Source organism: Monodon monoceros, unplaced genomic scaffold (genome assembly GCF_005190385.1).
Source record: "Monodon monoceros isolate NGI ecotype Baffin Bay Population unplaced genomic scaffold, NGI_Narwhal_1 Super_Scaffold_6, whole genome shotgun sequence".
Lineage (NCBI taxonomy): Eukaryota > Metazoa > Chordata > Mammalia > Artiodactyla > Monodontidae > Monodon > Monodon monoceros.
This window is the reverse complement of record NW_021703783.1, coordinates 32,225,919-32,251,646: the sequence shown is the minus strand read 5'-3', so window position 1 is coordinate 32,251,646 and position 25,728 is coordinate 32,225,919. Positions and strand designations below refer to the sequence as shown.

The following is a 25,728-nucleotide window of genomic DNA, read 5'->3' as shown; positions in this document are numbered from 1 at the left end:
GAGATCTGTTTCACAATAATGTGAATATTCTTGATGATACTGAACTGTATACTTAAAACAGGTTAAAATGGTAAATTTTATAATATGTGTTTTTTAACCACAATTTTTTTAAAGACTATTCAAGGCTATTATGTTACCTATAAATACTTTAGGTGATAAAAAATAAATTGATGTGTGATATTTTTATCATTCAGATTCTCAGGTGTAAAATATAGGTGAGGATAATACCTCATCACTTGTAAAATATACATGAGGATAATACCTACCTCATAAGATTGTAGGATTGTTGTGAGAAATAAATGAGTAAATTGCTGAGAAGTGTATGTATTTAACTATAAGAATACTTATTTAGGGCTTCCCTGGTGGCGCAGTGGTTGAGAGTCCGCCTGCCGATGCAGGGGACACGGGTTCATGCCCTGGTCCGGGAAGATCCCACATGCCGCGGAGCGGCTGGGCCCGTGAGCCATGGCTGCAGAGCCTGCGCGTCCAGAGCCTGTGCTCCGCAACGGGAGAGGCCACAACAGTGAGAGGCCCACGTACCGCAAAAAAAAAAAAAAAGAATACTTATTTAAATTTCTTTTTGTCCTCTCTCTCTCCTCCCTTCCTCCTCACTCTTTTCCTTCATTTCATTTAAATAGACTAAGGATATTTTTCTCTTTTGGTTTTCTACTCATTTCACCATCTCTCACTCATTTAAAGGTATGTATTCTTTTTCTCTTTCTTTAATTCTCACAGTAGAAATGTTGACATGCATACTTAACAAAGACTACAATTACTCTGTTTACTCATATTCTAAACAATAAAAAGTCTTTAAGATACTTTAGTTATAATCACTCCCTTCCTGGTTTAATATAGCTAGTATCTAATATACTATCTTAATTTTAATGTCACAATTAAACACTACCATTATTGCTTTATATACACATTTTTGTTTGTTTAGGTTTACCCACATGCTTATTTTCTTTACTTGGGTCTCAGAAATTTCTCCTGAGACAGAAGAAATCATTTAGGTCTATATTTTGGTCACAGACAATTGTTGGATTATTTTATATTTGAAAATCTCTTTATATTTCACTCACTGTTGAAAAATAGAGTTGCTAAGCATTGAATTCTGGGTTTTTCATTTTATTTTATTTCAAGAATTTAAAGATATCATTCCAGTGCCTTTTGCCTTTCATCTCTTCAACTGAGAAATCAGCTGCCAATCTAATTGATGAAATTTTTTAAGAAACCTCTTTTCTCTCTTCCTTCTTTTGAATGATGTAATTTGGTTTTGGTATATTGTAGTTTCACTCTGTTATTTCCAGATGTGAATTTTAATTTATACATCATGTTTGAAATTCTTGGGTCTTGAATCTAAGGTTGCATGCCTTTCATCAGTTCTGAATAATATTTCCACCATTTTCTTTTCTAATATTTCCTTTCCTTTATCTCTTTTGTTTCTTGAATTCCTATCAGTCCTTCTTCTGTGTTGATAAATCTTTCTTTCATATTGATCCTATTTTATTTCCCTGTGCTGCATTCTGAATAATTTCTTGTGGTTGATGATAAAGTTCACTGATTTTCTCTTTAGTTATGCTTAAGCCTTCAACTGTGTTTTTTGACTTAATTAACTATATTTTTTATTTCTAAGATTTTTATTGTTTCTTTACAAACTTTTCTGCTTATTTTTGTAAGCTCTCATTGCTTACATTTTTATTTCCATCTTTTACTCATTAAATATATTAAAATAATTATTTCATATAATATAACTGTTAAGTTCAACACTGGAAGATCTGTTTCTGAAGTTGGTTTTTTGTAAGAATTTTTTGAGGTATGAATTCAATAACACTTCCTCCAGGGATAAATTTCATTTGCTTATAGGATCCACTTTAAGTTATTTATATTTTTGATTCATGTATTTAAAAGTATGCAAATTGGGGGCTTCCCTGGTGGTGCAGTGGTTGGGAGTTTGCCTGCCGATGCAGGGGACACAGGTTCGTGCCCCGGTCCGGGAAGATCCCACATGCCGCGGAGCAGCTGGGTCTGTGAGCCATGGCCGCTGAGCCTGCGCGTCTGGAGCCTGTGCTCCGCAACGGGAGAGGCCACAACAGTGAGAGGCCTGCGTACCACACACACACACAAAAAAAGTATGCAAATTGCATTGTTTCAGGAACCACACCCACATAAAGCCAGCTAGCAGTACTATAATTGGTCATAAGAAAGACTTTTTAAAACCTTTGCCTAGAGCCAATGATGAGAGGGACAATTTTCCTTTCAGTTTTGTGTTTTATCTCACTTCACTGAAGGTGTAGCATCTCTTGGCAGGACAATTTCCAATCTGGCCCCTGGCACTGCTAAGTCCAAGGCTTTACTCTCAGAGTGCTTTGCTCTAGGAGGCTAGTATAGCCAGAAGTTTTAGAGCCTCCATATGTCTCTGTAGTTCTATGATTGTTTTGATCCTGACACTGGCACATTTTATTATTATCTCACAGGCTTGTTGATTCACTTGAAAGTACCTACTTTATCAAACACTTTTATATATTTATAGCGAAAGGCTTTCAGTGTCTCTGTTTGCTATATTGCCAGTAATAAAAGTCTATAATTGAAGAATACCTTCTACATTTTAAATACAATATGTCAGTCAGTTATAAGTATTTTGTTTAACTTATGACCAAGAACATCATTTTGCTTTGTTTACAGTATCATATTTATAGACAAAAAATTAACTTTATTGTATTCAAAGTTATATTTTTTTATTATTTGCAATTTTGGCTCATGATTAAAAAGTAATCCTGTATCACAAGTTCATAAAGATATTTTTATATATGTTTTCATTAAAATATTTAAAGTTTCCTGTCTTCATTTATATCTTTATTCCAGTTGGAATTTACTTCTCTGTACAAAATGAGGTAAGGCTATTGTTTTTCTATATAAATAACCAACTACCTAGTACCATTTATTGAATAGTCCATCATTTCCTCATTTGGTCATGTAAGTTTTCATATGTAGGTGAATCTTTATGAGAGACAGACTTTTGATTGGTGACTAAATGTATTTAATAATTATCTTTCCATATTTTTAAATTTCTTCTTACATTAATTTTGTGCCTTTTAATTTTATTGAAAAAAATTGTCTATCTCTTTGAAGGATATATTAGCATAAAGTTTATAGTGGTCTGTTATGACTTAAAAATTTTTTTGTATTGTTTCTAGAGTTACATGGACTTACCTTCTTTTTGAACTAGATATATATATATATCTTTATTTTTGCTAAAGAAATGTTTTATTGATACTATAATTTGCATTTCTTTGATTATTAGTGAAGGTGAATAGTATCTTTCATTTATGTATCACTTCCTTGAACTGTCTGCTTTGTCCCCCTTCCCCACTGTATTTTATATTAGCATTTTGGTATTCTTCTCATGAATTAATGTGAATATTTATAATTAAGTCTATTAATCCTTGTCTATTATGTTTGAATGATTATATCTCCCAGATATTTGCTTTTTAATTATGTTTCCAATTGTATTTTGTACTTTTTAAGTTGTATTTTATTATATCTTTGCCTGCATTACAGCTTACATGTCTGGACTTTTACAATCTTTATTATATATATATATATATATATATATAATATTTATGTGTTTATATACGTGTATATATACATATGTGTGTGCGCATGAGTGTGTGTACCTTACTGAAGATTACTGACTGGAAAATGTCTAGAAATGTCTAGAGGTGATCTTCTTTCCGCAGGTCATAGGTTACTTTGAAAGAATTTTAGGGTCCTATAAACTGAACTACCAAGATTTTCATTTAAAATTTCTCTGAGAAGGTGTTAAGATAACACCAAGCATTTATGTTACTATATATTACATAATATAGGATATATACACATATCAATTTTATTTGCCAGTTGATTTTGCTGAAGCTGCTAATACAATAATTAAGAGTATTTTTAACATAAAAATGAATGTTTCCTAATGGGGAAACTGAATGAACAAAACTGCTCACTTCCTAATTATTTTCTTTTGAAAAACAATTACAAATATAAGATAAACTGACTTTAATTGCAAAGAAAAATGTCAGAAGTGACATTTCAACACCTCAGTATACTAATGATCTCAACTAAAAGAAATGTGAAATCAACCAGGGCTACTGTCATTAGTTTCTTCAGGGCCTCACAACCAGAGGAATAAACAATTAATATGTTAAAATTATTCACTGCTAACGTATCATTATGATTCCTAAATAACAGCCTAACCATGTTGATTGGACCTTGACAGAAATGGGCAAAAGTGCCATTTAGTTAACAGTACAACATTATCAACAAGATAATAAAGATGACGTTACAGAATGTCAGATTCAGAGAGTGGAAGGAGGAGAGGGTGGGGGTGTGTGTGTAAAACCAAAGTGGGTTTGGCACACAAACTATAGCATTGACAGAATCATGGAATCAGTTTAGTAAAATCGGTTGTTAAACACTACAGACTAATTAATGTATTTCATGTTTTTGCTGCCATCTAATCATAAACCATTCACCTTGACCCTTGAGAAGCTTATTCTCTCAGCAAGACTGTCTCATAGAGAAACCTGTTTAGGTTAGATGAGACTTGACAATTCAGAGAATTCAAAGGAGGATGTTCTGCTCTTTTGACCCGCAATTTAATTGGAACACAGTAGTACTTAACCTTGAAATACTATGCCTTGCATTGGTCCATCTGCAATCGATCCTATCAATAAAGTTAATTCAGCAGTTTCCAAAATAGTTTTGCTACATTATAACCCTGTGCTTTTTCCATATGAAAGTTTGATATTAAATATATATGTATATGTATATATATATATATAAATTGTATATAATATATATTTATATATATTACATATATATATTAAATATATATATATATATATATATATATATATATATATATAGAAAGCTTTTAATTTCTTATTGGTTTGCATTCTCCCACCTTCAAGTACCAGGTTAGAAGTTTGATACAGTAGTAGAAACTATAGATAGCAATTGAAAGAAAGTTATGAGTGCTTGTCTTAGAATGCTACCCAACACAATACAGGAAGTGCTAATTCAAACAATCTGTTCTCAAGACCACCTCCCTCCTTTTTTGAAAACATATTAAGGGCTTGTACTCAATGGAAACTGTCCTCAGCATCATCCGCTCTTCTGTTAAATCATTTATTCATACATCCCTTTATTAAGTGTGGGCTACAAGTCAGGCACAGCCCAGAATGCTGGCGATAATATGATAACTATAAAGAGACACCATTTCCACTTTCATGCAGTTTACAGGCTTGTGGGAATATAGTCATAAATCAAATAATCATGATAATGAACCTGTCATTACAAATTGAGATAAATGCTCTGAAGGAAAGGAACAAGGTGCTAGGAGGGCATAAAACAGGAGGTCTAGATTGGGGATGGAGGGAGGGTTTCCCCAGTAAAGTGACTCTTGAGCTGGAGTTAACTGGGAGAAGAGAAGAGTGGAAGAAGGGAGAGCGTTCCACAGGGGGAAACACTAGTGTATAAAGATCATTCGGCCAGAGGAAGCCCAAAGCCATTCCTCCAGAGCTGGTGGATTACAGCCACAGGAGAGTGCCCTGCCAATGCTAATGCTGCTTCTACTCGAGGATTCAAGGTTGAATCCAGGACAAGGAAATTTCTAGTTGAAGTGAGACAAGTGGCCTGGCCCTGAACTTGTGCTCTTCTCCTACATTCGCCAGGAAACCCCTGACCTTTGGCCCTCCTTTGATAAAAACAATTCTTTCTTATTTATTTAAATTGGGGTATAGTTGCTTTACAATTTTGTGTTAGTTTCCGCTGTACAATGAAGTGAATCAGCTATATGTATACATATATCCCTTCCCTCTTGGACCTCAAAAAAAATTCTTATTTAAATGACAATAGCTAGACAACATATAATCCCTGAAGCAGAATTGTTGAAACAAATGGAACAAAAATTTTAAATAAGTATAATAAACATGCATAAAAAGAACATTAATAATCTAAAGGAGACCTTGATTCCTTCATGCTTTTTATAGACTTTCCCTCTTATAAGCTCCCCTCCTTTTTCTAAGCCTTTCCCCACCACTCATATGACTCTTATCTATGTTAGAACAGGAGGACTAATCTCACTATGGTGTGTAACTTCTTTATATCAGCCACTATAATAAATCCCAGGTCATTCTATATCTCCCATAATTTATATCTCTTTATGCTTCCTTCTCTTACCCATCTCCCACCCTTTCCTAGGTCCTGAAACCTTTCCACTGGGCCCTCCAGATGTCACAATCAGTCCTCAGCGAATCACTCATATCCTTGACTTTTTGCTACACCTTCTCTTTACCTTCAGGCTCTACAAAAACCTGGGTTTCCCCTGAGGACACCATTTCCCCTCAGTCTTCTCAGTGGGTGACTATTTTCTCTCACACTCCTCTTACTTTGGAACCCAGAGACACTGCAGATGTCTTCCTAGCATCTTCTTGTTGCTTCTAGTCCAGTCCCTGTCCTATTCCCTTGACACTTCCAGCTGTGGTTCTCAGGTCAATCCTCTGTTTATTTTTGCTGTAATCGTCTACTACCCCTGCCATTCCTTGAAGATCTAGCTCTTGGTTTCTGTCATTCTATCCAACACTACTTCTCTTTTAAGTCTTAGGTGACTTCCTTATCCATATAAGGATAAGGATGATGTTCATGGCCTTCCATAACCATGACCTCTCTCTTCAGATGAGGAAGGTGTCCTCACTCTACCTCAGTATTCATGCTGGAGGCTTTCCCTAGACCTTGTCATTAGTGATAACTGAAACCACTTCATAACCACTTTGTAATCTCAGTTGCGAGCTCCATATTTTAAGCTCTTTCCAGCTCAATCTAATTCCCAAATTCCTTTAATTCACCGGCCCTTCAGGGAACTACAATCCATTTTCTACCCCCTTTTCAACTACCATCTGTATGCCCTCATTTGTCTACTTAACTAGCTTAAGTCTTAAAGAAAGGAATAAAGATTAGATAAAACCATATAAAATATAAAATTATTTAACAATACTAAATAATTCTTGAGTTCAAAAAGGACAACATAGAAAAAGTTACAAAATGTTTAAACTTACATAACAATACTTATAATATATTCCTAAGTGTGTAGAATTAAAATTAAAGCTCTATTTCCATTTAAATACACTATTGTATTTAAATATATTTATCAGGAAATAAAAGATAAAAGTAAGTAAGTGAATCATTCAACTCAAGAAGTTGTAAAGAAAGCAGTAGTACAAACATAAATAATAAAGACATAGGCCAAAATAAATGAGATGAAAAGTAAAATAAAAATAAAGAAGATTAATATAACCAAATGCTGGTTCTCTGAAAAGTTTAGTGAGATACATCTCTGGTGAAACTTATAAAGAAAAAATAAGATAAACTAACAATACAGAATGAAAACGGAGAAACAACCACAGACTTAGTAGAAGCTAAAAGTGGTGAGAGTATTATGAATAACTATATGCTAATAAATATGAATACCCAATGAATATAAATACCCAGATGAAACAGATAAATTTCAAAATTTAAATGAGTCAATTTGTAGAAAAGTATTAAAATCCAAACTGGCACAAGAGGTACTCCAACTGATGATCTAAATTAACAAAGACATGCCTAGAGCACGATATTTCTCTAAGAAATGTATTTGCTGTTCAAAAGAATTGGTAAAGATTGCTGTAAAAGAAGAATTGGTCTTTACAAGCTAAGTAAAGTTGACATGAGTTTACAGCAAAAAGAGGACAAAGAGGAAGAGGAGAGGAGAGGAGAAAGAAAGGTGGGAAAGAGGGCAAACAACACAAAGTCCAAAGACATTTAAAGATGCTGAAACAGCAATCAAAAATCTCTACCTCCAAAAAGCTTCAACCCCACGTAGTTTTGTAGGTAAATTCTACCAAACATGTAAAGAAAATTTAGTCTTATTTTGTAAGTTATTTCAGATAAAAAGTAAGAGAAATCTACCTAGCTCGTTTTGTCAGACTAGCATAATCTGGCACAATGGAATAAAGACAATAAAAACGACAGGAAAAGATTATAGGTTAAGGGTTTCCCTGGTGGCACAGTGGTTGAGAATCTGCCTCCTAATGCAGGGGACAGGTTCGAGCCCTGGGCTGGGAGGATCCCACATGCCATAGAACAACTAGGCCCGTGAGCCACAACTACTGAGCCTGCGCGTCTGGAGCCTGTGCTCCACAACAAGAGAGGCTGCGATAGTGAGAGGCCCGCGCACTGCGATGAAGAGTGGCCCCTGCTTGCCACGACTAGAGAAAGCCGTTGCACAGAGACGAAGACCCAACACAGCAAAAATAATAAATAAATAAATTAATAAACATCTACCCCCAACATCTTCTAAAAAAAAAAAGATTATAGGTTAATTTCACTAATGAACACAGATGAAATTAACTTTCAGGTTATTTAAAAATTAATACAGTTCAAATAGGAATTATAGGATAATCATCAGACATTCTATCACTGTAACTAACCTCATTAACAACCAAGTGAGAAAAATTATATAATTATCTCAACTATCTAAATATTGATAGAATTTAATGACTATGGTTAAAACCCTCAGAAAACTAAGAATGAAAGGGGATTTCCTTAACTTGATAAGATTATATACAAAACACCTACATTAAACATTATAGTTAATGGAGAAACATCATACTTATTCCCTGTAAGATCTGGAACAAGACAAAGTTGCCCACTATCACCACTACTGTTCAACAGAGTGGGTCCTGGACAATACTCTAAGGAAAGAAAAAAGAAATGATAGGTATAAGCATTGAAAGGGAGGACATTAAACTGTCATTATATACAAATTATCTGATTATCTGCCTTGAAAACCCCAAAGTGACAACTATTACAGTGGTAAGAGTTCAGCAAGGATTAAAAATCAAACAAGAAACTCATAAAAAGCAATAGAATTTTTTTACATGGATAGGGATCATATATCAGGATTAGATATACACACCCTCTATCACATAATTTGACAGTGCCATCCTCCAGCCCCAATTATGGACAGAGTACTTAATGTACTTAGTATTAAGAAAATACTTAATACTTCTTTCCAAAGTGATGCTGGCCTTGACTATGCTTTGGCCAGTGGCCTGTTAGAGGACTGAATGAGAACAAAAGCTTGAAGCTTGCCTGCATGGTTCAGTTTGGAAACCATCACCCCCACCACCTAGTCTGTGGAAAATTGTCTTCCATGAAACCAGTTTCTGGTGCCAAAAATGTTGGGAGACCGCTGTCCTAGAGAATACTGAACACTAAGAAGAAACTATTGTCGTATAACATACTTATACAAAACAATATAGTATTTATAAAGTGAGAGAGAAATTAAGTTTTCTTTTTGATCAATTACATATTTTCTGAAGCAGAGACCATTAAGAAAGAATAAAAAAGTAGTATCTCATTTTGTTTTTCTTTTCTCCTTAAATTTTCTCATTCTATCTTTCTGTGCATGACTATTCGTGGCTGGCTTTTCAGACACCTGGCTCTCTTCAAGTAAGAAGCACCGATAATTTCTACCTCTGTACATGTCAGCAATCATCCTCATGATCGGTCAAATCCGTGTGAATGATCTTTGAGGACCGCAATGCCTACTTTCTACTCAGAGTTGGATTGCGCTACCGATAAACGCCCCACACAGCTGCTTAGTGTGAAGAAATACGTGCTAATTACTTTTGAAGTGATGCAGAGATAGGCCAGTCAGGAGGAGTACTGGGCGATCTCCTTCTAATTCATGCCTCCCCAGCATTTGCTCACTCCCAGCTCTGGACCTTCAGGACAGAGTGGGTCCCCGGAACAGAAAAGAGGGGTGGGCAGGGACAGGAGGTGGACCCTGGAACCCTGGTCACACCACTCTTGCCTTTCCCTGGGAATCAATTTGCATCTACCTTGACTCAACAGATATGTTCTCCTTGAAAAGTTACATATCAGCAATAGGCACAATTTAATGTATACATTCTCTGTACTGAGCCCAATGCTAGGCACTCTGCTTATATTAATTCTCCTCCCAATAATCCTGTTTTTTACAGATAAAGAAACTGAAGCTTAGAGAAATTAAAACAATTGATCTGAGGTCAGCAATTAAGAACTCAGATCTGTCTGATTCCAAAGATCCAGCTCTTTTAGCTAGAGGATCCTGTCTCAGACTACATAACTGGTAAATGGCAGAAACCAGATTTAAAGTGAGGTCTTGACTCCACATTTTGGTTTCATCACTCAATGAATTGTTGTTAAGCTTATGAACTAATGAGTGAAGTGATCAAGCAATCGGTATTGTTTAAAGTGAGATGATGAATTTGGGGAATGAAAGTTAAGAAATATGCTAATATCATACATATTAGATTAGATTTGAGTAATAGTTGTTATTTTTGCTAGGGGTTAAAGGCAATTGTCTTAAAACAATTGACTCAGAGTGGGAGTTGAAGTCAGTAAGGTAGGACCCACAGTCGAGACTGAAAGCAGGACACCAGAGGCAGGTTACAACGTAATCCTAACATATAACCACTCTGTTCTAGGAATTATGTTAGCTGGAGTTAGAAAGATGAAAAGGAATACTCTAATATTAACTATACTTCCTGTGCCTCAGTTTCCTTATCTGTACAATGGAAATAACAATAATACCTATTTCAGAGTGGTTTTGTGAGGATTAAATGAGGTAATACAGGCAAAGTGCATGGAACACATTAAGAGTTAGCACTAAATAAATAATAGCTGTAATTATTATTAATATTGTCTCAGTTCCTGCCTTTAACAAACCAACCAACATGGGTCAGGGAAGTGCAACAGCTGATAGAGCTTCCCAGATGGTGGTGGATGAGTCACATCAAGTCAAGAAAAGAAAAGCAGAATTGTATCAACTCCAAAAAATGTATAATTTTTAAAAATTAAGTGTGTACACCAAAGATCTGTCTCTAAGAAACTAGTTTTAAAATACCTAATGATAAAAACCTAAAGTGTGTCTCTATTATTTAAATTCAAACCTCTTAAGCAAGGAGAGGAGTGGCTGTATCCAGTCTCTGTGGGGACAGTGGGTCTCAATGACAGTTCTTTCTAAGGTTCTGTTCCACATTACCTTTCTGTGACCGGAAAAATGTCACTTGATGCCATTTTTCTCAATCAGATCAACTGCCAAACTGGTTAAAATCATTTCCTTACAGAAACCCAGATCTGCCTCTAACCTAAACTGTGCTTGGTGAGTACATCTTCACCTCTTCCTCCCCTTCTGCAATCAAGGAAATAGCAGTTGAGGGCTTAACTGCTGCTACCTGGCAGAAAAAGCGTACACCTGTTGACAGACTGGCTCAAAACAAATTTAAAGGGAAACTTCAAAAGTATGACAAGATTCTTCTCCGGCCAGTGCCACCTCAGACAGGCTACTGGACGGAAGGTCCAGAGCCCCAGTCTGATAGGATGGTGTTTCCAAGGAGCACAGGTGCAAGTCACCATTCTTTCTGACTGACATGTGGTCATCACCTACTCAGACGATGTTAGAACAGGAAAAACAGGAAATCCCACAGATACCTGCCAGAAATCCTCTTACCAGGGCAAGAGTTCCAGTTTTTAAATAATGCCTGGATAACATATTTATAAAACATGTTGGAGATTTTCAACCTTGGCAAATGATATATGTTTATAAAATCATTCTTAAGTGTTCACGTATTGTAAACAGGCAGGTCAGCTTAACAGGGATCGCCTGTGAAGTGTCTTTAACAAATATACAATTAAAGAATCAGGCTTGACAGCTTTGCTAGATGGAATTTTGTTGTAAATACCTTCAAATCCTATAGCTCAGGTTGTATGTTGAAGCTTCTTCTGACCTCAGGAGAATGACTGTATCCCCTGAGTCTAACCTCAAGCATTTATCTCATTCTGTTTTTTTTCTTGTTTTTCCTGAAGTCTAATTTGGCCAGCTCTACCTACATGTGTTCAGCTTTGCAGTGATTTATTTCATGTGCTCCTTCTTATTTCGATTTGGCATGTGTTCCTATCATTCCCATATGTCAACAGGTTACTTTGAATTCCACTGTCTTATGTAGTCCCCCAAGATGACCATGATTTTCATACCACGGGAAATGGTTATAGGAAAATAACCTCTGTATTTGAATGAGCTAGTTAATTCCAAAATGCTCATTTCCCGTGGATTCTTAATTCCTGTACAAATGAAACTTGAGAAACCTCTGTCCTCATCTAGGCGCTCCTGGGATCAACTCCTGCTTCTTAGGGAAACCTGCTTTCTTTTCTGTCCAACCCTAACTCTCCTCTGAAGTGTGATGATACTGAGTGCTTCATTAAACACCATCAGCCCAAAGTGGAAGCATATGCTACTCAGAAGCATTTATCACCAAATTATATAGATCCGCTTCTCGACCCAGTTCTCCTCTGTTTATGGATCCCAGAGCCAGCAGCACTCATTCATCTCCTTCTTATTAAATGCTACTGTTCATTCAACTGTTTGAACAAACGAAGGAATGCTTTGAAATGCCCCTTTAAGAAAATGATACGAAGTGAGATAGTGGCATTGACACATATACACTACCAAATGTAAAATAGATAGCTGGTGGGAAGCAGCCACATAGCACAGGGAGATCAGCTCGGTGCTTTGTGACCACCTAGAGGGATGGGATAGGGAGGGTGGGAGGAAGACGCAAGAGGAGGGTAATGGGGATATATGTATACATATAGCTGATTCACTTTGTTATACAACAGCAACTAACACAACCATGTGAAGCAATTATACTCCAATAAAGAGGTTAAAAAAAAAAGAAAATGATATACTGTTATTTTTTTTAAAGACACATCATTTAAGGGGCTTCCCTGGTGGCGCAGTGGTTGAGAGTCCGCCTACCAGTGCAGGGGACGCGGGTTCGTGCCCCGGTCCGGGAGGATCCCACATGCCACGGAGTGGCTGGGCCCGTGAGCCATGGCCGCTGAGCCTGTGCGTCTGGAGCCTGTGGTCTGCAGCGGGAGAGGCCACAGCAGTGAGATGCCCGCGTACCGCAAAAAAAAAAAAAAAAAAAAAAGACACATCATTTAAATATGAAAATGTATTAATTTTGCCAAAAATTCCCTGGAGAAATGATGACTGATCTTCAAAAGACGTCATTCTTACCAAAGACAGAAAGCTTGTGGGTGCTCAATCAATGATGCATTTGGCTGATACAAAGTACCAAGGCTGTGTCAACGCAGAGTAAGAACATCTGGAGGAAAAGTGAAAAAGTCAAGCGTGATGTTTCAGTAGTTGACACTGAGTAATCACGTTTCCATAGAAATGTTTCTCTTTTAACTAAACATTTTGTTATCCTAGTATCTATATAGGTAAGTTTATACGTTTGGTATAAAGCACTTTCTAAATCCTTTAGTTTCCCCTAATAGGTTTCCTGACAAGGTGACATAATACTACTTCCATCTGACAGGTACAACCAATACCTATAGAGACAGCTACCTTTGATTGCCTCAGATTCAAGACCAAAGAGTTATATGGCTTTAGCCTGATTTGTCACTGTAGCATTTCAACTTAATTGCAGTTTTACAAACAATGGCTATTTTGTACAGGATTGTTTTGGTTGCCCCTTCTTAAACAGGCATTTTGGCAGTATACTTTAGAACGAAGTCTTTGTTTTCTGTGGGCAGGGAAGCTTTGCAATCATTTTGATTTTATCCTGTTAGGTTTTTAGTTCTTTGAAAACAGCAGACAAACACTGCATTTGGGTTTTCTGTGTTGCTGGTGAGCAGTTACTGAAATGGACCTGCTTTTTAATGCAAACATTATGCATACTGCAGCCAGACAATGGAAAGTCTGCTTGCAACCTGAGCAGGGCTGGCTGCAATCTTTCCCAGTGGGTATCTATCATTTCAGGTGCTGCCGAGGAATTCGTTATAGAATTTTCATTTTTCAACTGTTTGTTCGAATCACATACCAAGTCAAATTTAATTAGTTATATTCATCCAGCAGATGGTACAGTATTCTATACTAAAATATAAATTCCTTTACTTAATTGAGTAATGCATTTCATATGATCTCTTTTACAAATTTCAAAACCAATTCTCTTCAAACAGGCCTGCACATTATTTGGATGCAAGCCCAAACAGGTTAAAATTGATTTAATGCTCTCCCCCCAACCCACCCCCCGGATGGACATTATGTAAATGAAAGCAAGTCTGCCCTGAGTATCTTATTTTAATGTCCCCTTCTACATAAATTACACTGGCATCTGGGAGAAAAGAGGTGGCATTAAACTTAAGTTATGTGGGAACGAGTTTCTTAAACTTCAAAAGCCAACATGTCACAAAGATGGTCATATTGAAATGAATTCAACTTTTTTCACACTGGAAAAACCGAACATCCATGATCAGTTTGTTAAAACCAAGTCTTTGATAATATTAAATAGGTTCCTCATAGATACATGGATATTCCTTCCAGGATAGCCAGTTAACCTAAACATTAGAATTGAGACAGAAGGGCTATCTATCTCTATATGTTAGTTATATACTGTTATAGGCATCTGTAGCACTCAGACACAGTTTTTGGACAACAAAGTATGCAGTGGAAAACTGTATCCTTGGTAGATCTTGGATTGCTGCTTCTCTGACCACCCAAGGCTCAAAAAGGATTTCATTTCTCCCCTAAACATTGTATCATTGCTTCTGGCATCTGCCTATTTTTTTCTTCTGATGGAATTTGAAGCATGCTGAATTTTCCCAACCTGTGTCAACAACCTATTAAAGGGTACAAACTGATTCATTGAACGCTGGAAGTAAAAGAGGTTTTATCCATTTTTTATTCCATAGATGACATATATTCTGCATATATACGGAATCAGCCAACTCCAGTGCCTATTATAGATGTTAGCAATTAATCATGACACGTGTGTCTTCTAAATCTTTGACCAAGCCCTCCAGTCATGAAGTGAATACTCTTGATATTTGCCACCTTCTTCTAGTCTGATCCTTTTATTATGCTGATAAGGAAATTAAGGCACAAAGACGTGTAATAGAATCTTTTTTAACTTAGTCACAGAGGTAACTGAAGTTCAGGTCAAGACTGATAAGTATCTCAATTCCTAGGCAGACATTTCTCCCACCACATTATGTTACCACTTGAGTGAAAAAAATCTAGGGTATAGACTGAGGCAGAGGAAAAATAATTTTCCTTTTCTCGTGTTACTGAACCAAACTTCCGTCTGCGCAGTAAAGCCAATCTTCAGACACAGGGTTGTGGTGAAGGAAAGCACAGCATTTATTGTAAGGTGACAGACAAGGAGTCTGAGGCAGCTAATGCTCAAAAGACCCAAACTCCCTGATGGGTTTCAGGGAGGCATTTTTAAAGGCAAGTTGAGGGAGGGGAGTTGCAGGGTATGTGTTCAACTCGTGCACAATCCTCTGATTGGTTGATGGTGAGGTAACAGGGCAGTGTCACAGGGGTTAACTTTATCAATCCATCTGGGAAGACTCCACAGGGGAATAAATATAATGGAAGGCAACGGTTATTTTAGTAAGGTTTTTTTCATACAGATTTATCTCTGTGTGACTCTGTCTCTGCTGATAAGTCAGCCTCCTCTTCCTGGGCACATTCCACAAAGGAAAATTTATGCCCTCATTTTAGGCAGAGCAGAGAACTCTTCGTGTGTGTGTTGATTCTCAGCTGCCTTCAGCTCAAAATAATCCTTATGCCCAAGTGGCATATTTGGGGGTGGCATATCCTGGTCCCCTTCAAACTATCAAGAGTGAAGATATTACAACTGTGGGTAGCTAATTTGATGAAGGCACTAAGCAACTCCTCCAGGCAGTTCGCCAGCCACCCTCCCCCATGTAATCTCTGGGTGTTCCTTCTAGGCCCTGCCACTTGAAGTTTCTGTATTACAGCTTTACCAGTCTTCTTTAACTTATCCAATATTTTCAGCAGCTCTTTAATTTCTAGATAGAAGAGATTCTACTTGTCTGAGCCTTAATGCAGGTCTCTTATGGGTGCCATCAAGTTCAAGCAATTAAGTGGCTCCCTTATTTCCAGTTTACTGGATTAAACTGTACCAATAAATCTCTGAGAAACCCTAGTGAAGGGAAAGAGTGTATCTTTTGAATCCAGTTCTTGCTCTGCTAGCTACTATCAGCAAGACCTTAAAGACCTTTCATTATGGAAACCAGATTTCAATGCATGTAGGTCACCCAGGACAGAGTTGAAGCTCAATAAACAGTAGTTCTCATGATGATAAGGATGATGATGGCTGGTGGGAATATACTCCTCTGTTTTGTATAGTTTTCTTCAAAAGAATCTAGTTTATTCTCTACAGATTTCTTCCCTCCTCCTCCTTTACCCCCATCCTTCTCCCTTACACATACATCAGACACAGTCATACTTAAAGATCTACAATATTCATTTACTTGGAAAAGACAACAATATCCTGGCTTAGAGAGACTCCATTAACTTCACTACATGCTAAGATTTAACACTTAAAAATCTTAGACAAAAGCCAGATTAGATGTCTCTTCCTTCAGGCATTGGTCCCTAACGAGGTAGACCCACCAGCAACTGGTACTGAAAGGCTGTACTGATGTCTGTTGCCTATTGATTCATACCTCTTTCCTCTAGACTATAAACTCCTTTGGGGGAGAGTTAGTGTTTAGTTTAGTGTGTCTTGTATCATAGTAGGTAATTACTTCTGAAAAGATAAATGAATTAGTGTTATCTGGGATGGAAGGTAGGGAAAAATAAGGAGGTCAATTTCCCAGTCCTTATGATTTGGTGATAATAAATATTTGGAAATTATCTGGACAAAGAGACAGAAGTTACTTAATTTACAGTGATTAAATTGAAGCTATTTAATTAACCCTTTTGCCTTTGAAACACAAATAGCTGATATAACAGGTTCACATTCTAATGCTGTTAAGCAGAAAGATTCATTTTCTTTTTCTTCTTCTTCTTTTTTTCTTAATGAGAAGCCAAAGCACTGAATGATTCATATTTCTAGGAAAATATTCCTATAGTCATTTTCATCTCTGAATATGCATTCACCTTTAAAAGTATGCTTTTAATAAAAAGGAAGACTGTGCATTTATTTTATGATGTTTCTTGGCGAATGATTTCCAGATTTTTTTTCTTTTTATTAATTCTATCTGCAGGGCCCACTCTAAGCAAACACATGTCATACGGAAGCTGGTCTTTCCTTTTCTATAACAGGTTCTAATCAATCCCAGCAATAAGCAAAGGAGATATCATGATTGTGCTATGACTGAAGAGATACCAGGATGGGCTACAGTGAACTTCCTGACATACTGAACTGCTAACGGAAATTCTACCATTAGACCTTCATCCTTTGACAAGCCATTTATGTCCCTGTTACAATGCAAACAGCCTTGTCCTGGGAGGGAAATATTTATTATGTCTTTCTTAGCAAACAGCATTTTGATTGAGGGAAAGTTAAAAAAGTGTGCCACAGAGTGAAAGAGGATATTTCCTATATATTCAATAAATGGCTCATATGTAGAATGAATACATATCCTAAGAATGATGAAGAAAACAGTAGATAACCCAACAGAAAAACAGACGAATGACTTGGATAGACATTTATAATGCAGGCTGCTCTTGTCATGCCCATCACAGCTTAGTAGGAAACCCTCAAAAGGATTAAACTTGTTTCTGAGTTCCAGAAAAAAAAAAAAATTAGAGAAATGCAAAAATATCCAGCACTTAACAAGTTAAAATTCACACTACCTAGCATTCAATAATAATAATAAAAAGAAAACATTACCAAGTGTGCAAAGAAGCAGAAAAATATCCGAAATGCAGAGAAAATTAGTCAATAGAAACAGACCCCCAAATTACTCAGATGATAGAGTTAGTAAAAACCAATATTAAAACTACTTTTATAACTATATTTCATGGTTATGAAGGTAGAAAAAGACATGAGTATGTTAATGAGAGATATGGAAAATAAAATAAAAATGAACAAAATAGAAATTATAAAATTCTAAACAGAAAAAATTTCAGGGAACAAAAATAAACCAGATGGAATTAACAGGAAATTAGATGTTGCAGAAGAAAGAGAAAATGTGAAGGTGTAGCAATAAACTGTGCAATATTAAACACAGAAAGAAATAAGAAAAAGAAATAGATCATCAGTGAGCTATGGGGCAACTTCAGACAGCTTAGCATATGTGTAATCAGAGTCCCTGAGGGAGAAGAGAGAGAGCGAAGCCAGAAAAAATATTTAATGAAATGGTGGCCAAAATTTCTCAAATTAAATAAAAATAATGAACCCACAGTTCATGAAGTACAACAAAGTCCACCACAAGAAATATGAAGAAATAGAACCAAGACACATCAAATGACTTAAAACCAGGGACAAACAGAAAAATCTTAGAAGCAGCTAAAGGAGAAAAAAAGAAACATGTACATGGGAACAAAGATATCAGTTGTCGTTCTGGGGGAAGGGGAGAAAAGGAGGGACAGGATGGAGCAGGTACAAAGGGGTATGAGGAAACTTTTAGGCGTGATGGATATGTTAATTACCTTGATCGCAATGATGGTTTCACAGGCATATACATTTACCAAAATGTATCAAAATATATATTTTAAATATGTGCAGTTTATTGTATGTCAATCGTACCTTAATAAAGTTGTTCATAACTTCATAATGACATACTGCTATGGCCACAAAAATAGATAAAATCAAAAAGCAGGCAGTACCAAGTATTAGCAAAAGTGAAATTTCCACACACACTTATGAGAGGATAATGCGATAAACAACTTTAGAAAATTCTTTGACAATGTCTCCTAAAGCTGAACTTGTACACGATGCACCAGCAGTTATACTCCTAAGTATGTAGACAGGAGAAATACCTGCATGTTTACCAAACTATATGCACAAGTAAAATTGCTAGTAATAACCCGTCCTGGAAAATCTCAAAGCCCAACAAGATTAGAGTGAAGTATGGTATATTCATAATATAGAAAACTATAAAAAAGAAGGAAAAACTGCTAAACAACCACGTGGATGAATCTCAGAAGCATAATGTTTAGCAGTCCCAAAGAGTATATATCACATGATCCCAACCATATAAAGTTCAAAATAGGCAAAACTAATTAGGTATTAGAAGTCATGATGCACAGGACTTCCCTGGTGGTCCAGTGACAAAGAATCCACCTTCCAATGCAGGGGACCTGGGTTCGATCCCTGATCGGGGAAAAGATCCCACATGCCTCAGGGCAACTAAGCCTGTGCGTCACAACTACCGAACTCGGGTGCCTCAACGAGAGAGCCCACGTGCTGCAAACTACAGAGCCCACACACTCTGGATCCCAAGTGCCACAACTAGAGAAGAGAAAATCCACAGGCCACAGCTAGAGAGAAGCCAGTGCGCCACAATGAAGACCTGATGCAATCAAAAAATAAATAAATAAAATAAATATTAAGAAAAAAAGAAGTCATGTTGTGGGTTCCCTTGATGGGAGGAAGTGACCGGGAGGGGACATTAGGGGGCAGTTGTGGTGCTAATAATGTTATATTTTTTTATCTGGATGCTGGTAACTCACGTGTTCGTTTGTAAACATTCTTCAAGTTGTACATTTTGCATGTTTCTCTGTATATATGTCATAATTCAAAATATATATACTTTCATAAATATAGTTTGGGGTAAAAGAAATAATGATATATGCATAAATGTAAATATATATAAATATACAACATTGTTTATGTGAATGAAAATACATGCATACAAAAAAGTAATATACATTTATAAAAGAGCCCCAATACATTAAACATTTAAAAATTTTTGTCTATGGGGGGGAGATGAAAGAGAGTGGGGAATGGAGATAAAAAGGGGTGGAAGGAAGGAAGGAAGGATAGAAGAAAGGGATTTAACTATGGTTTGTCTCCTTATGAAAAATAATTGTTTATATTTATAAAATGCACTGCTGAGTATGAAGTCATATGTGCCAGCCATTCTTAGTTTTTTGGGCTCAAATCTGTCTTTACCTAAACCTCTATGCCTGCTACACTCCTCTCATCCAAGCTTTTTACTAACATCCTCCTTATTAACAATAACAAAAAAAGTCAACATTAATTAATTATTTGGTGGTAAATTAGATAATAGGTATAGTTTCCAACACACTTTAAAGGAATCCTCCAACTAAGATGGCAGTATCACTAGAATTTCCATATATTTAATTATATCACTTGTGCTCAAAACCCATGCTTTCATACCCATTTTTAATAAAATGCTGGAGCTACCACAAGCCTCTCAACTTAGTATTTCTTTTAATAGGCAGCCCCCTAATTAGGAAAACCTAAAGAGAATTTCAAATTCCTGAAGAAAGTTTAACTGTGAGCCACTTAAAATCTATAAAATATACAATGAGAAAAAGGGTTCATAAATCCTAAATCTAAATGGAAATTTCCAAATGAGGAGAATGGAAATATTTATAACCCCCTACATCTCTAAAATATTCTTAAATGTTCAGACGTGGAAGATTTAGTTGTAATTTCTACTTTTTTCTCTCCTATCCCTACGATGCAACTTCAGGAATGAATGGATAAAGGAGATGTAAGATTTCAGCCATGACAGAGAAGGAAATCCTGCCATGTAAGACAACTTGGATGGACCTTGAGGGCATTATGCTAAGTGAAACAAGTCAGACAGACAAAGACAAATACTGTATTATCTCAAATGTGGAATATAAAATCGCGAACTCATAGAAACAAGTGTAGAAATGTGGTTACCAAGGGTTAGGGGATGGGGGGGCGGGGGGGGATGGTGAGATGTTGGTCAAATGGTACAAACTTCCAGTTATAAGATGCATAAGTCCTGGGGATCTAATGTTCAGCATGGTGATTATAATTAACATTATATTATATGTTTAAGAGAATAGATCTTAAATATTCTCACCAAAAAAAGATATGATAATTATGTGGCATGATGGAGGTGTCAGAGCTGACGCTATGGTGGGAATCATTTTATAATATATAAGTGTAACAAATCAACACATTGTACACCCTAAACTTATACAATGTTGTATGTCAATTATATATCCATAAAGCTGGAAAAAATTAGGAAAACCTAGATACAAATAGATAATATGTGATACATTTATATGATGGCAGATTATACAGCCCTTAAAAAGATTAAACTGTAAAAAATAAAATATTATGGATTATCAACTAGAACAGTGAACAGGAAGCTAGAGTCAAATAATGATAGAAATTTTTGCTACATAGAAATTCAGCTGTTAATTTTTTTATTATGGGCGTCATATTAGAGTAAAAATGCTTACAAGAAGAAACTATTATATCAAAGTTTGAAGCAAGTGAGAGCAGGCTGATACACTCTGACAGAATCAGATTACGTATTACAATATCTTTAATCACCTAAGGAAAGACAAGAAGTAATTTTAAAGTGTTTGTGCAGAGTTCAATGGGAAATTTAACTCTCTAGTAATAGATTTTTATAATGGAAAAACATTTTATTAAACTACTTGCAGTGTTTACTGCCAGGCATATAATATATGTTTAATAGTATAAAATCAGCTTAAATTTGGGTAATACAGCATTCCAGTATGTAGAAAATATAGATGTTTCTGCCTTTGAATCTAATCCCCCTGTATAGGTATCTGTCATCTACTCAGGCTTTAGATGTCAAGTGTAACTATTTCAAATTTGTTAAAATGAAAGTTTACCTAGTGGTGAAGGAGGTAATTCTGTCACTTTTCTTCCTTGTCACTGATAATTAAAAGCTAAATTTCTTGCAAAATGATACTTTAAAAATGACTTCCTTACCTCCACACTTATTAATTCATCTCAGGACAATTCATAATTTTATATGAGCTCCAAACCCTAGCTGTTACAGATGTAATAACAGCATAAAAACCTATGCTTTAAGCAGTGTTTAGCAAAGCACAATTGTTCTCTCTGTGGCATTTGCTCCTTACCTTATACATCTCCTAATCCTTGGTGTGCACATTGAAAATGTCACCATGAAACTAATCACGTTTTCACATTTGACCCAGACAAATCTTGTTTATTTGCCTGAATCTCACATCTTCAGGAAATTCCAAACTTCAGAAAGTTCCTTAGATTTGTATTGTGCCTAGAAAAATAAGACAAAAACACATAAACTCATCCTTGTAGAAACAACTTTCTATTAGAAAGTTAGAATATTTTCTGGTAGTCTAGCAAGAATTCTTTAAAGTAAACATACTTTCCCCACATATTGCAAAAATTATTAGACTTTGGTTAGGTTGTTCTTTTGTTGGAGTGTGATAACATATCAAGGAATTAAGGTCTCTGAAGGCAGAGCAATAAGAAAACTCATTAGTAAAGAAAGATCAATACATACTGACACTCTCCTATGAGGATGTTATGAGAATGAAGATGGAAAAACAAATTTAGGATCTAACCATCAATCTCCTTCATCACTGCACATTCAGATCTAGCCAAGATGACAAGCAAAGGGCTGTGTTCATCTTCTCTTACTTCTGATGTTATGAGCATAGTTCACTTTTATGCTGTAATGTAGAGTTGAGTGCTAATTTATTCCCTCTCTAAAAAACCTAATTTACATCATGATTATTTGTTATGCTCTAAAGATAGATAATTGTTCTCACCTTTTCCCTCCCTTAACTCAGCTTTTTAACACCTTTTCTAGAGTCTGCATATAGATTTTGTCATTGAAAAAAAATACTCTTTCAGGAAATTGTCTATATAATTTGCAAGTTAAAGTACATAAAACATGTGTTACTATTAGAATTTATAGAATTATTTTGCGCATATTTGACTGGCATAAATTTTGCCAACATTTATTGACACTGAATGTAGACCATCCCAGAAAAATGGCAGTGCCTCCTTGGGTCCAGGGGGTTGCAGATAATAGATGCCTGCACATGCACACATACACCCTGTTGAAAAAGTTAATCACAATTGTATAAAATTACTTTCCAGAATCAACTTCAAATCTCTGAAATTTTTAGTTACCTAGTAAACCCTCTTCCTTGCAAACTAGTAATTGGGAAAAGAAGAATGTATATACAATGTGTCATACTTTCTATTTTTAAGATTCATTGAAAAACATGGCCAAACTCATTAATTTAAATGAAAGGAAAATTTCCATGCCATTGTTTATTTTCAAAAGAATTCAAAGCCTTCATTTAAATTCAAAAGACAATACAAAATGAAGTTTCACCAATTACATTCACATTTTTACTATAATTTTACTACCTTATTACCCACTTAGGATCATCTACGTGCTTTTTGTTTTCTTGTTGCTTACATGAAGCCATTTATCATGGAATATAGTTCTCCACAGTATTTGCTTTGAGACAAGGCATTACATGTGTTCCTGAGATTTAATAGCAGTAGTTTCCACATGTTTTGGGTGCATTATATTGTAAAGTTAAGAGCATAAGTTCTGAAGTAAAAATGTCAGAGTTTGAATCTTGGCTCCAATACTTATTGGCTATATAGATTTGGGGCAATATCTCTGGGCTTCCATTTCCTTATTTATAAACTGGATAAAATACTGTCTAGATCAAGGTATTTTTTAAGAGGATTAAATGAGTGCATTCGTGTAAAGCAAATAGAAAAATACTTAGCATATAGTAAGTTCTCAGTAAATGTTAGTTATATTTTTATCATTTATATATAACATTACATTTTTATTAAATATAATTTTCCTATGTAGGTAGGCATTCCTATATAGGTAAACAGTTTTTAGAGAGTTAACTTTTCATTGGGGGGAATATCTTGAACAAGAGGTGCAATGTAGGACAGTGAATGTGAACTAATAACAGAACAAAAAAAGAAAAAAGGAATCGCCAAAAAAATTCTGAAGAAGAAATGAATGGAAATCAAGAGAAATGGGGAAGACTACAGATAAGAAGGGAGAAAAGCTACAAAAAAGACCCAGGATGAAAGACTGAGTAGCAGAGCAAGGGGCCAAAGCAGAGGGAAGGAGGAAGGCAGGGACCCTGAGAGCTGGAGCCAGAGTGGGAGGGGCGCAGACCTGTGTGCACCACAGCTCACACTGACCTGTGGGGTGGGGAGGGGTGGACCACAGCAAAGGTCTGCTGCCTGGACCAGCAGATCCAGCAGCTGCCATGCTGCAAGATCATCAAGGGGAGAGAAGTCAAGGCCCTGTGCACTAGGGCTGGAGAGCAAAGTGCAGAACATGGACTTGCCAGTCACAGCACGTGGCTGCAGCCAGGGACAATTCTATGGCCTCAGGGAGCTGTTCAGAGAGGGTGGCCGCATCCCTGAGACCAACTACTTCTTCATGGGAGACTACGTGGATCATAGTTTCTATGGCACTGATACAATCCTGCTGCTGGCATTTAAGGTTGGCCATCCTGACGGTATCACCCTGATCCCAGACAACCATGTAGCCTTCAGATTGCCCAGGTCTATGGCTTCTCTGCTGAGTGCCGGTGCAGCGTGGCTCCGTCACCATGTAGCACTACTGCTCCGAGATCTTTGACTACCTCAGCCTGTTGGCCGTCACTGATCACAAGGTCTTTTGTGTGCACAGGGCCTCTCCACCTCCATCTAGGCCCTGGACTAGATGCAGATGGTTGACCAAAAGCAAGACGTGCCCCTTGATGGACTGTGTGTGACCTGCTCTGGTCCGACCCTCAAGACACAACAGGGTGGTGTGTGAGCCCTGTGGGACCGGCTACCTATTTTGCAGTGATGTGGTGACCCAGTTCCATTCAACCAAGGACACTGACATGATCCGGGCCCACCACATGGTGATAGGTTACGAATGGCACTTCAGTGAAACTGTGCTCACTGTTTAGTTGTCACCCAACTACTGCTACAACTGTGGGAATGTGGCGGCTATCTTGGAGCTGGATAAGCATTTTCAGGAAGATTTCAGTATATTTGAGGCTACTCCTGAGGGACATGGGGCATCCCCTTCAAGAAGCCAGTGGCTGAATACTTCCTGTGAGCCTTTGGGCCCCTGCCCCTTCCAGGCCCTCTGGCCCTCAGACCACTATTGAATCTGCCCTCTTCTCCAGATGGAGGCTGGGTATAGTGCTCCTTTCAAGAGAGCACTTCAAGGGTGAGGATTTTCTCTGGACGGCCTCAGAGCCTCAGCTCCAGGCTCCTTCTCTCCCCACTGGAACCATGAAGTTTCCAATAACGTTTTTGTTTTTCTTTTTTTCCTTTTTTGTTTGTTTTGAGATCAAAATTTTGAGAAAAAGGTGTTGATTGATTAAATTAAAAACAGACAATTTAAAGGAAAATATTAGGTAAATAATAGCTCAGGAGTTATTTAGATACAGAAAATCAAAAAAATGTGGCTCTAATGATTACAGTTTAGAAAGCTTCTATTCCATGCTTCTTTCTGATCAGGGTCTCTGCTTTAAGTTTCCCTAGCATATAATTTATTCTAGAGTTATTTCTGGTAACCTATGTTATTATATCTCAATCAGTCTATCAGATGGGTTTATTTAATATTTATGTCACATTAGGGATAAATATTTCAATTATCAACCTCATGATAAATCCTGGTAAGAAGGGGTGCCTGTTAAGGAGAGATGAAATAAGAGGATCTATACAGTGCTTACATCTACTTACTCCTCTCATCTTTGCAGCTCATGAAAATGTGTGTGCAATTAAAGAATGAATGTTCTTACTTTTGGTACATGTGTAATGCTTGAGTATACAGTTTTATAGATGACTCTGCTTATATGGTGCA

General features: G+C 36.5%; 1 pseudogene; it reads left to right on the top strand.

Annotated features, from left to right (window-relative positions):
• Window positions 1-7,753: 7,753 nt before the first annotated feature.
• Window positions 7,754-24,975, top strand: LOC114886140 (annotated as a pseudogene).
• The last annotated feature ends 753 nt before the right edge of the window (window positions 24,976-25,728 follow it).